We start from the raw sequence: 12,516 nt of genomic DNA, 5'->3' as shown, positions 1-12,516 counted from the left end.
ATGGAAAAGTTCCAAAAAAGTACAGATTTTGGGACTCATCCAATTTCCCACAGAAGAATCTTGGCTCCACTTGAAAATCTAGAACTGACCCTCACTCTTCTCTGTGCTATGACAGAGAGGGGCTTAGGTGGGGTTTACTCGGGCCCCTACCTTGGTTGAACTGGTAGCATTGGAGAAGGCGCACTCAGCCCCTCTGTGAATTGCATCTTCATCTGCTGAGCAGCCTCAGTCCCACGGGGCCACAGGTGGTGATCCAGGATTTTGGGCACTGCCCTCCTGATGTATCATCACCTTGATTATTTTGACTATCTCTGCAGGTGAGAATCTGGCCTGTCTCCTATTTTGCCGAGCTTCTCACTGGCCAGGCTTGCAGCAAACAGTCCCCGAGTCTCTTGGTGTGGGCACAGCGTGATCACTTGTGAGATCCATGAAGGAGCTGTCTTAGGCATCTGGCATAGAACTCCCTTCCCAAACAGCCTGTGCCCCTGTGCTGCATAAGGATAGTGCAGGGAAAGAGGGCTAGAGCTGAGAGCCTCGGTGGGGGGTATCTTTGCATACTTGGATTTCCCTTGGCTCCGATTAGCTTATGACCTGGAATGCAACCTGCTCAGGCTCTACACTCTCTGCTGTTCTGAGCCATTCTTGTGCTGGTGGCCCCAGGCATGTGGGCCAGGACGCTCAGGGGACCAAGTAGTATCTGGGATCAAGGGCATGTGTTGTAATCCCTGTACTAACTCTCAGGCGCTTAGATAAATAAAAACATTACAATAACTTCAAAGCACCATTTATTATCTTTAAAAATTTAAGACAAAGTTTTGAAGTATTTGTTGACATCAAATCTTGTTAATGATATGGTTTCATGTAGGTAAAGCTTTTTTTTTTGTTTTTTTGTTTTTTGTTTATTGGTGACATGCTCTACAGGACTCAGGGCTTACTCCTGGCTTTGTACTTAGGAATTACTCCTGGAAGGTTCAGGAGAACATATGGGATACTGGGTATCAAACTTGGTTGGCTGTGTGCAGGATAAATGCCTTACCTGTTGTCCTATCACTCTGGCTTCTAGATAGTTTTTTTTTTTTTTTTTTTTTTAATGATAGTGTTTCATGCAGATGAACTCAAGAGGCTTTATTTGGGGGGAGCCCACACCTGGTAGAATTCAGGCCTTATTCCTGACTTGACCCAGGAATCACTCTCAGTGGAGCTCAGGGGACCATATGGAGTGCTGGGGATGAAACTTGGGCCGGCTGCATTCTCAGTCAGAGCCCTTTCCTCTGTACTGTATCTCCTGCACCAAGATGCATTTTTTTTTTTTTTTTTTTTGGTTTTTGGGCCACACCCGGTAACGCTCAGGGGTTACTCCTGGCTATGCGCTCAGAAGTCGCTCCTGGCTTGTGCAAGATGCATTTTTAAAATGAGAGACACACCTAACCTCAGTCAGAGTGACCAGTGGTGCTCAGGTTGGTAGGAGTGAGGTCACCCAGGCTGTGATCTGTGGCTCCCTGGCTCTACCTGCTATCCAGAATGGTCAGATACTAGCTATTTGAGAAGCAGGTCTAGCTGGTAATGAATTGTCTTGGGAGACATAGGCCCTTGTGCTAAAGCTTCCTGGAGAAGTCTCAGAACAGGCTTTGCTCAGGGGAGGAGCATGAGGTCAAAGCACTGGACATTCCTGTGGTCACTCTTTGCCGGAAAGGGACTTGGCAGAATTTCTCTGCTTGGTAAGTGGCTGCGGCTGCTGGGGCGGTTCTGGGGGCACGAGAATCTGGGGTTTTTGGAAAATTATCTGTTAGGAATTATCTACTAAGATTTTTGTAAACAGCATAGGCCGGCCACGAGGAACTCATGACATTGACTACTCTGACCCCTCAGAGGAACAGTGCCTGGCCAGGTGCAGGGGAGAATCAATAGGAGGTGGGAAGGTGGGAGAGAAGGCATGTCCCACTTGTGGTTTGGTTCGGTGCTGGGGGACACCTAGATCCTTGAGTGCTCTTTCTAAAGATGTCAGAGCGGGGCCAGAGAGATAGCATGCAAGTAAGGCATTTGCCTTGCATGCAGAAGGATGGCGGTTCGAATCCTGGCATCCCATATGGTCCCCTGTGCCTTCCAGGGGCGATTTCTGAGCATAGAGCCAGGAGTAACCCCTGAGCACTGCCGGGTGTGACCCCAAAACCAAAAAACAAACAAACAAACAAAAAAAACAAAATAAAAATGTCAGAGCATCTTTAAAATGCCATGAGCTCAGCTCAGAAGATCTTGGGGGTATTTGTGGGGATGATATGGGTATTTGTGGATGTAGAGCTGGGGCATGGGGAAAGGTTCCTGTTGCCCTGAATGATGGGCAAGGCCTGAAGAAGAGCAGGCAGGAGCCTCAGCCAGGCTGCCCTCACGGCTAGGACATTTCCAGGATGAGTCCCTATAGAAGGGGTGCCCAGGTGGTCAGCAGGAGAGGTACTGTTTAGGTAGGGCCTCTAAGATGGCTGTGTCTATGGACATGACTTTCCTGGGCCGGGTGGGGGGGCATTTGTCACCTGAGGAAACTTGAGGGTATCAGGGATGTTCGGCTCAGAGGCCTCAGGACATGGTACTTGTAGGGGTACAGGGTGGGGACAGAGGGGTGTGGGCTGGTCCCTCAGAGCACAGAGGGGCAGATGGAAGATTTAGGGGCTGCAGGGTGCTGGGTCTCACTTCCTGTGTGCCAGGCCCTGTGTCAAGCAGTAGTGGAAGGTCATCCACCCCTCTTTTCTTGGGGGGTGGGCACAGAGGGATGGAGTAGCACAGGCCAGAGTATCAGGGACCTGGATCTCAGGCCCTGGCCAGGAGGAGGGAAGAGGCTCAGGCTGAGTTTTCTGATGTCATCACGCCCACCAATGTCATCACACCCCCGCTGTCCTCAGCCTGCTGAGTCATCAGCCCTCTCCCATCATCAGCTCACTGAGTCATCAACCGTCTGACATTATCAGTTCTCTGATGTCATCACACCCAGTGGGGTACGAGAGCAAGCAAGGGGCCAGTATGAGATGAAACCCAGAGGAAGGGGTCAGTCCTCCAAAGGATTCATGTGCAAGGTGACTCATCTCACTTTCTTGGGAGTGTTTTGGGCCGCAGGCAATGATGCTCAGGGATTACTCCTGCTCTACACTCAGGGATCAGTCCTGATGGGCTCCGGGAACCATATGGGGTGCCAGGATTGAATCTGGGTTGGTTTCGTGCATGGCAGTTATGCTATAACTCCCTTTCTCCACATTTTTAAAGCCAAGAAGCTGGGGTGCAGAAGGTATGGAATCAGAGGTGGGCCGGCAGATGCTTCACTGTGCAGATGAGCCAACACCAAACTCTGGGGTGGCATGTCAGGAAATCCTGAGCTCAGATTTGGGCTGAAGAGCTTCTGTAGCCTCTGAGAAGGGCTTCTAGCACCCTCCCATACTGGAGTGAGGGAAAGAAGTTAAAAACAGTGCAAAGAGTCTATAGTTAATCCCATGACAGTATACTTTAGGGGTGGAGAAACCCTGTATCTCCTAGGCCAAGGGAATTCCCTCTATAATATCCCCAATAGTTACTGTGCCTATGCAGGGGGAAAATGAAAAAAAAAGAAGAGAAAGTACAAAATAATCATTTTTCCACATATATATTTATTGATCGATTTTTTTGACATCCTTATTTTGGTGTAGATATTGAAGTTGATGTCTCCTTTTTATTTTATTTTATTTTATTTTATTTTATTTTATTTTATTTTATTTTATCTTCTCTTTCTCTTTCTTTTTGCACTCCGGCATGATTTGATTTCAGAACCGAGACTATTTTGTGGTGCTTGTCTTTATTGCTGTAGTGCTCACTGGATATTTAATTTGACATTTATTTTTGTATTGTAATGGTGTTTCAATTACCTTTTCATGTCCTCTCTCAAACTGAGGTTGATAGCTACTAGAAGGACTCGGCCCATTTTCAGCATATTTTAATTAAAAATTTTTTTTCTTCTTATTTTTTACCCCATTCTATTGCTTTTCTTTCCCTCAAACAAAATCACATAACTCGATTTATCTAGCTCAACCTCTCAAATAGAGGGAGAAACAAGGGAGGGCACCAGGACCAAACAGATATATGATCACTGATAGTAAGCTAGACAAAGAGGGACCACCTACTCTAGCAGCCCGGGGTGTGATGGTGGGGGATATGGGTTGCAGAAAGGAAATGGGGAAGGGGGGAGGACAAATTTGGTGGTGGGTATTCCCCTGATTCAATGTTAATATGTACCTAAAATACTGCTGTGAAATATATGTAAGCCACTATGATCAAAATAAAAATTAAAAAAAAAAAAAAACAAAACACCCCTGCCACTCCATCTCTGGGGACTTGGCTCCCCAAATCACGCAGTCCTGCCAGTGTGCCCCAGGGAGAGATACCCCAGCCTTACATCAGACCACATGTAGGAAGCTGGGTTAGGGTTAGTATCAGAGCTGCTGACCCCAATCTTAGAAGAGCCCTGAATAAGAGTGGGGACAGGTGGGGCATCCTGTGACTTGCTGTACCCCACCTCCATTGGCACATTGCCACTCCTGTTCCACATCTGAGGCTCAGAAAGGCCTCAGGTCAGCCAGAGAGACCTGGAGGGCTGCAGGGCTTTCTTCCTAGTACCTTTCTGGAAAACCAAATTGGCCTCTGTGACCCCAGAAGGTGATTTAAGGCTCAGGAACCCCAGAAGTAGGCAGGGAGATGAGGAGTCCTACAATGTGTTTTTGGGGAGCAAAAAACCCAAGATGAGCATGAAAGAAGTGAGCTCTGGGGTCAGCCCTGAAAGCATGAAGCTGGAAACTCACCAACACTCCAGAGAAGGTTACACCCAGGAGGGGACAGTCAGTAGGAATGACAGATGGTGACAGAAATATGGACCATCCAGGTCCTAAGCTCCTGCCCCTGAGATCGTCCCTAGCAAAAGATGCTCATCGGCATAGAAAGCCCCAAATAAGGACTGTTTGGCCAGAACCCTACAAAATTGACTTTGCAAAGGCAAGCTGGGTACACCCACATTTTGGGGTCCCTGCAACTCTACTTAAAATGTGGATCCTCAGCACTGCCCTCTGAAGTCACCCATTTCTCTCTCCTTCTTCCCTCTTATAAACTCCCACTCCTGATAAAATGATTTCACTTCTGGGCCGGGAAGGTGGCGCTAGAGGTAAGGTAAGCCTTACAAGCGCTAGCGTAGGACGGACCTCGGTTCGATCCCCCGGCGTCCCATATGGTCTCCCCAAGCCAGGGGCGATTTCTGAGCTCATAGCCAGGAGTAACCCCTGAGCGTCAAACGGGTGTGGCCCAAAAACAAACAACAACAAAAAAAACAAAAAAAACAAAAAACAGGGGCCGGAGAGATAGCATGGAGGTAAGGTGTTTGCCTTTCATGCAGAAGGTCATCGGTTCGAATCCCGGCGTCCCATATGGTCCCCTGTGCCTGCCAGGAGCAATTTCTGAGCATGGAGCCAGGAGTAATCCCTGAGCACTGCCGGGTGTGACCCAAAAACCACAAAAAAAAAAAAAAAAAAAAAAAACAACAAAAAAACAGTTAAAACATTAAAAAAAATGATTTCACTTCACTCTTTTTTTTTTTTTTTTTTTGCTTTTTGGACCACATTCGGTGATGCTCAGGGGTATGTGCTCAGAAATTGCTCCTGGCTTGGGGGACCATATGGGACATTGGGGATCAAACTGTGGTCTGTCCATGCACAAGGCAAATGCCCTACTACTTGTGCCACCACGCCAACCCCTTCTCTTTGCCATTTTTCCTGCCAGGAAAGAGGCAGGTCTGGGAACTGGGGAGCCCAAGGATGAGTCTTTTTCTCGAATGGGACAGTTGGTACCTTGCTCCTGCCAGAACCCACATCTCTCAAAAATTCCAGAGTGGGGAACCATTTTCTCGCTGTATACATGAAGTGGACCAAGATGCACCTTGTGGACTGCCTAGTGGGCTGGGGGACCCTTGTGTCAATGCCATGTAAATGGCTAGGGCTGGGTTTTACCTTTCCATATTGCCCAGGAAGGACAAAGGGAAGAGCCAGAGGATGGCTGGTCTCTCTCAAAGTTTTTAACCTTCCTCATTCCCCACATTTCCTACCCATATCTCACCTCTCTCTTACCTGTGTGACCTCCTTGAGGTCCTCTTTATAAATAGTTCCTCTGAGAGCTGAGACAGAGGCCACCAATGGGCCCATGTAGCTAGAGAACAGATTTTAGGGTGGAGCAAGAGGGGAGTGGAGGAGCCTCTGACTCCTCACAACAGCCTCACTGTTGTCAGCAACAGTGCTCTGAGCCGGAGCAAACTGGACCTGCAGACCTCCCATAATCCCCAGAGCTTCATCCCTTAGCTCCACTGTAGCCAAGTTTTTACAGCGCCATCTTCTGCCTGGAAGGATGAATGAAGGTAGGCAGCCTACTCTTGACCAATGAACAAGTAAGAGGGTCCTTGGCTTTGCTCGGGGGTTCCCCACCTTGCACAGTGAGTTGGAGCTGGAACTGGGCCCCAAATGCCAATTCTCAACCCAACACTCCAGAACCACCACACCACACCCCCACACCCCACAATCTTTCCTGCCTGCCTAGGGTGTGGGAAGCCAGGATTCAATTCCTGATGTTGTATCATTCAGCTCAAGTTCCTACTGAAGGGAAACGTATTTCAGCGTTGCCAATTTCCATATAGATAAAAAAAAAGCAGCAGCCAGCCTGGGTGCACCTTCCTGCAGGCTCCTCACAAAGTATGCGCTTGCGAGCCTGCTCTTGAAGACGGATCGGCTGTGTTAGGCTGCTAAGAGGTTTTTCTTGACTTGTCAACAGTTTTATCCCCCCACAAACATTTTTTGCTATAAATTATTCATTGCCCGGTTAGTGGTTAAAAAAAAAAAAGACAAGAAGAAGCACCAGCTGCGGGGGGCTGCTGTGCATTCTGGCTTCTTCAGCTTTTTACTTCCAAGCAGATCTTTTTCTTCCTCCTATGGGAAAAGGAGAAATCACTAGAAGTCTCTGGATAGGGAAGTTGGTGGTATCAGCTTTGAGAAGAGCAGGCTGGGCTCCTCTTTGAGAACTGTGCAGTTACCATGCTTTATGCTGTGGCCAGCACTGTGTGAGAACAGTGCCCCACAATGTGCCAGGACCACCTCTCTCTGCTAACTCTGGGCATTTTTCTCCCCCTGTAGTGAAAGTTGCCTGCAGGCAGGACTCCTTTGCAGAGGTGTCAATGAGTTGCAGAACAACCCTTGATGGGGTTGACTGATGGAGAGATGGAGGATGAGGTCTTTCTCCTCCAGCTCGGACCACCATCTGTCACCCTGTTCAGTGTCTGTCACCCTGTTCAGTCAGCGGTTCTGAGGTGAATGCGGCGGGAATAAAGCTAACAGGCAGGCAGGCTTCTGAAGATATCAGCTTTATTCTGTCCATAAGGCTGAAGCCAAAAGCCCTCAGAGCCAAAAGCCCTAGCCTTCCACAGACCCTTGCTTTTATACATCATAATCAGGTACCACCCTATGGTGGGAGCAGAATGCCAGGTCACACCCTAGGGTAGGGCACAATCACGGATCAGGGTAGGATCAGTGTAGGATCAGTAACATAATAATCCCATGGAAATGCTTACATACACAACAACAATGGGCCTGTCCTCAGGCTGCACAGTTATCCCTTCCCACCCTCAGATGTGAGGGGGAATGAAGGTTTGATTCTAACAGTTCTGGACTTCGGGAACCCACGCTGGAAGCAGCTGTGGTGGGCACCAACCTCAGGAGATGCCCACGACTTTTGTTGAATTCCCCTTTGTCTGCAGGATGTCCAGGAGTCACCAGCCCATGAAGGCACCCTAAGGCCTGGGGCTTCTCACTGAGGTGCCTGAGAGCTGGGTTAGCTGTTTAGTCTTCTCTTTCAAGCTTCTGGGTTGAGCTTTTGGCAGAAACTCCATCTGCCCTGCACTAACCACAGTGGCACCCACTGCCTTGAGTCTCAGTGCTCAGAGACAAAATTGAAAGAGGGGTAATCTGGGGGCTGTGATGCCTGTGGGGAAATGGGGTGGGGGGGAGGCTGAGGTATTGGTTTTAATGAACAAGCTTCAGTTTCCTGGGCCTGGGCTCGAGTTTATGATTCTGTATGGCTAGTTAGGCTATTTGGGGGAGAACTCTCTTCCTCTCTCTCCCTCTCCCTCTCTGTCTCCCTCTCTCTCCCCCCTTTTCTCCCTCTCTCTTCTCTCTACCCTCTCTTCTTCTCTTTCCCCTCTTTCTCTCCCTTTCTTGTCCTCTCCCCTCTTCCTCCCTCTCTGTCCCCTTTTCCCCTTCTTTCTCCTCTCTTGTTCCCTCTCTTCCCTCCCTCTTTTTCTCTCCCTCTTCCCTCTTTTTCCCTCTTAATCGCCATTCTCCCCATCTTCCCCCCTCTCTCCCTCTCCTTCTCCCTCTCTCTCTCCCTTCATCCCTCACATCAGTACCTCCACCTCTTTGCTCTTGCCTTTCCTGAGGAACAGCATGGGGTGAGGAGGTGGGCACCTCAAATTCCTGGTCGACCATAGTCTCTGCTTTGGGGATGCAGGGCAGAGACACTCTTGATCTCTTGGCCACATGATCCAGGGACTCAGCCCATCCCCCAGTGGCCAGGGGGCCGTGCAGCCTTCTAGTGGGTATTCAGGCAAATTGGGCAGCTTCCTGAGGTGATGGGGTTTGAGGGGTCCTGGTTCCCACCTCCATCCACACACACACCCCCGGGCCGCAGCCTCTATCCAGCTGATCATAGCCAGGGTCAGTGTTTGCGGCCGGAAATGCCACCAACTTGCTGTTCTGAATGAGCTGAATAGATGTTCTTGAGCTAACAGTTCTTTATTGGTGGTCGTGTGCCCATAGGAGACTTTCCAGAGTCTTTAAATAGTTATTTGAGTTTTAAAAATAGTTTTTTATTTTTTTATTTTATTTTTTTTTTCTCTAACTAGGTTTGCTCATTTTATTGGAGAGTGGGCTGGAAGTTTCTCCCATTTTTAGTTCAGCACTAGAAACTAGATTCTTTTTTTTTTTTTGTATGTTTTTGGGCCACACCTGATGGCACTTGGGGGTACTCCTGACTCTGTGTTCAGGACTCACTCTTTTTTTTTTTTTTTTTTTTTTTTTTTTTTTTTTTTTTTGGTTTTTGGGCCACACCCGTTTGACGCTCAGGGGTTACTCCTGGCTATGTGCTCAGAAATCGCCCCTGGCTTGGGTGGACCATATGGGACGCCGGGGGATCGAACCGAGGTCCTTCCTTGGCTAGCGCTTGCAAGGCAGACACCTTACCTCCAGCGCCACCTACCCGGCCCCTCAGGACTCACTCTTGCTAGGCTCATCGACCATATGGGATGTTGGGGATTCAACTGGTCAGCCACATCCAAAGCAAATGCCCTCCCTGCTGTGTTATCACTCTGGCCCACAAATTGGGTTGTTATCTCTGACTAACAAGGACTCTTTGACAGTTCTGTTGCTACCCTCCCAGGCCCTTCCTTCTTTCAGAGTGACATGGACTGGGGTCCAAGTTAGGGTGAATCAGACGCAGGTCATGAAACCACCATCAAGTTTCCAGAATCAGGGATACAGAAAGGTTCGGGTCGGTAACCATAAGGAGGTGTGGGAGGGAAGAACCCAGAGTTTGTGTGTATGTGGGGAGAGACAGAGACAGAGACAGTGAGAGACAGAGAGATACAGAGGAGAGGAGAGAGAGAAGAGAGAGGGAAGAGAGAGCATGTGCATAGGTAAAAAAGGTGCCTTGCACGTAGCCGATCCCCTAAAGACCCCAGGGGAGACCGAGCACTGAACGAAGAGTAGGAGTAGCAAGCCTGTGCTCACTTCTATGTGGGTGGCCCCCTCACCCCTCATAAACATCAGCAGGAGCTGCCCTGATGTTGAGGAGCGAATCTAGCAGTAGACAGGCTTCTCAGAGGGGATGGGAGTAGCTGATTGAGAAGGGCAGGCAAGGGCCGCATGAACTTACTCCAGTCAGATTTGCATGAATTTGCACCTGGGGATGAAATGGCTCTCGGGGGCCCTGAAGAGGGCTGGGCATGTGGGACCCTGCAGTTCTGGGGCCAGGATTGGAAGCAGGGGCGAGGGAAGATGGGCAGCAAGTGGGGACCTGGGCCTTAGTCCACGGACATCCTGGCCAGCCTGGGAGCTTTCCTGGGTCCTTCCTGGCAGAACCTGCAGTCCTGGCTGCAAAATCCTGCTGCAAAAGCTCTTGGCCTGTAGCCGCTGATTCTCCAGGGCTCAGATGATGGGTTCTTCCCTATTTCCCACTACCACCGCCACCCATGGTCCCTGGGCCTGGAGAGCTGCCCTATGTATACCCCTCATATGGTGCCCACGCCACACACATTGCGAATAAGAGCACTGAGCTCTTAGCCCTGTCCACCCCACCCCAAGCATGAAACCCAGGGACAGGGACACCACCCTGGGCTGTCTGAGGCTCAGAGACAATCCACTGGCCAAGGTGGCCCTTACAGTAAGTCTGAGACCTTCTGGAAGCTTCGAGTGCCATCTAACAAAGCTGCCTTCTTCCTTTGTGCAACCTTTCTTGTCCCTTCTCTCCAGGAATTTTCAGATCCAGGAGAGGATCCATTTCTCTCTGTGTGTCTGTCTGTCTCTCTCCCTCTGCCTGTTCTCCCCTCAGAATACCCCCCTTCAGCTCCCTTCCTGGTCCCCCATTTTTTTGGGTCTACACTCAGCAGTGCTCAGGACTTATTCCTAGTTCTGAACTCAGGGTTTACTCCTGACAGGCTCTAGGGATCAAATGAGATGCCAGGGATTAAACCCAGATCAACTAAGTGCAAGTCAAATGCCCTCCCCTCTGCATTATTGCTCCAGGCCAGCCCTTCCTTGATTTGGATCTAAAACTTGCCAGTTCACCCTGTCAATGTAAACCCCATTGCTCTACAAATCACACACTACCTTGTGTTTTCCTGCTGTCCAACCCTGGGCCTCTGACTCCCTTCCAATGTTTATATTTTTATTTGATCACTCCGAATGGCATTCCAGCCATATTTCATCTTCGAAAGGACATTATATTTTTAAAAGATGCTTTAAAAACAGAAGTTTAATATTGACAGAAAAAAATCGAGGACCATAGTGGTTTGTATGAGTCTTCCTCCCCCCCTGCCCAACTTTAACATTTCGCTGTGATTTGGGGAGCAGTTTGGTTGTTGTCTTGTCACGTTACCTGCCGTAGACCTTGCTTAGACCTTACAGACTGACAGGCATGTCCTGGGTGTGCAAGGACACTTCTTGCTGACTGAAAAGCTACTCCTATAGAATGAAACACTGGAGGTTTCCTGCAGAAAGGAATGAGAGGTACATTGATTTGGAGGCAAGGGGCGACGCACTTTATGGAGGGAGCAGCAGCTGCAAAAATGGCTGCATTTGAGTTCTGGAATTTGGGTTCAAGCTCAAAGGGAGGCTGAGGTCCTCCCTTTTTCAACACCAAGGGACTTCAAATGAAAAAGGGCTGCATGTGGGGTAGCAGAGAAATTGGATTGACAGCATGTAAGGCAAGACGAGGCGGGCTCCCTGCCTGCTGCATGTCTCCTGTTCCCTCAGGTCTTAACTTTAAATAAATTTATAGGGGGGCAGAGTGATAGTTTTGTGGAGATGGAGCTGGCTTGTTGGGTTTGATTCCTGGCACCCCCATGGTCCTCTCAGTCCCGTTGAGAGTGATCCTTGATTTGAGGAGAGCCCAGAGTAAATCTTTAACGTTGTAGGATGTAGGATGTAGGCCCCTAAACCAAAAAAAAAAAAAATTTTTTTTTTTTGCTTTGTCTTTGGGCCACACCCAGCGATGCTCAGAGGTTACTCCTGGCTTTGTGCTCAGGAATTACTCCTGGCAGGTTCAGGGGACCATATGGGATTCTGGGGATCGAACCCAAGTCACTCATATGTAAGGCAACCTCCCTTCCCCCAAAACTTTTTATATAATTCATTGAGAAGATTCCATTCTCCCATTCATAGAATATGTTCTAGATGAATATATGTAAACATGTAACATGTAAATATGGCCCCATTGCTCCCATCATAGAAAATATGCACGAGCTTTCTCCCAGGACTGTTTTGTAATCACCGGCAATTTCGCCTGTTCCTGTTTTTTATATTGTTTTCCCCCTCTTAGTAGCGAGCCAGCCAGCAGTGTCTGGTCATCGGTTCGAATCCCGGCGTCCCATATGGTCCCCCGTGCCTGCCAGGAGCTATTTCTGAGCAGAGAGCCAGGAGTAACCTCTGAGCACCACCGGGTGTGGCCCAAAAACCAAAAAAAAAAAAAAAAAAAACAAAAAAAAACAAAAACAAAAAAAAAAAAAACAAAAAAACAACTCAAACCAAGCCGAACCAAATCCAATGACCAGGAACAGAAACTTCAAGGTTTTTGTTCAAAAGATGGAGCAAAGTGGGGCTGGAGAGATGGCATGGAGGTAAGGTGTTTGCCTTTCATGCACAAGGTCATCGGTTCGAATCCCGGTGTCCCATATGGTCCCCCGTGCCTGCCAGGAGCAATTTC

The sequence above is a fragment of the Suncus etruscus genome, chromosome 17 (assembly GCF_024139225.1).
Source record: "Suncus etruscus isolate mSunEtr1 chromosome 17, mSunEtr1.pri.cur, whole genome shotgun sequence".
Lineage (NCBI taxonomy): Eukaryota > Metazoa > Chordata > Mammalia > Eulipotyphla > Soricidae > Suncus > Suncus etruscus.
Note: the sequence above shows the minus strand (reverse complement) of the source record.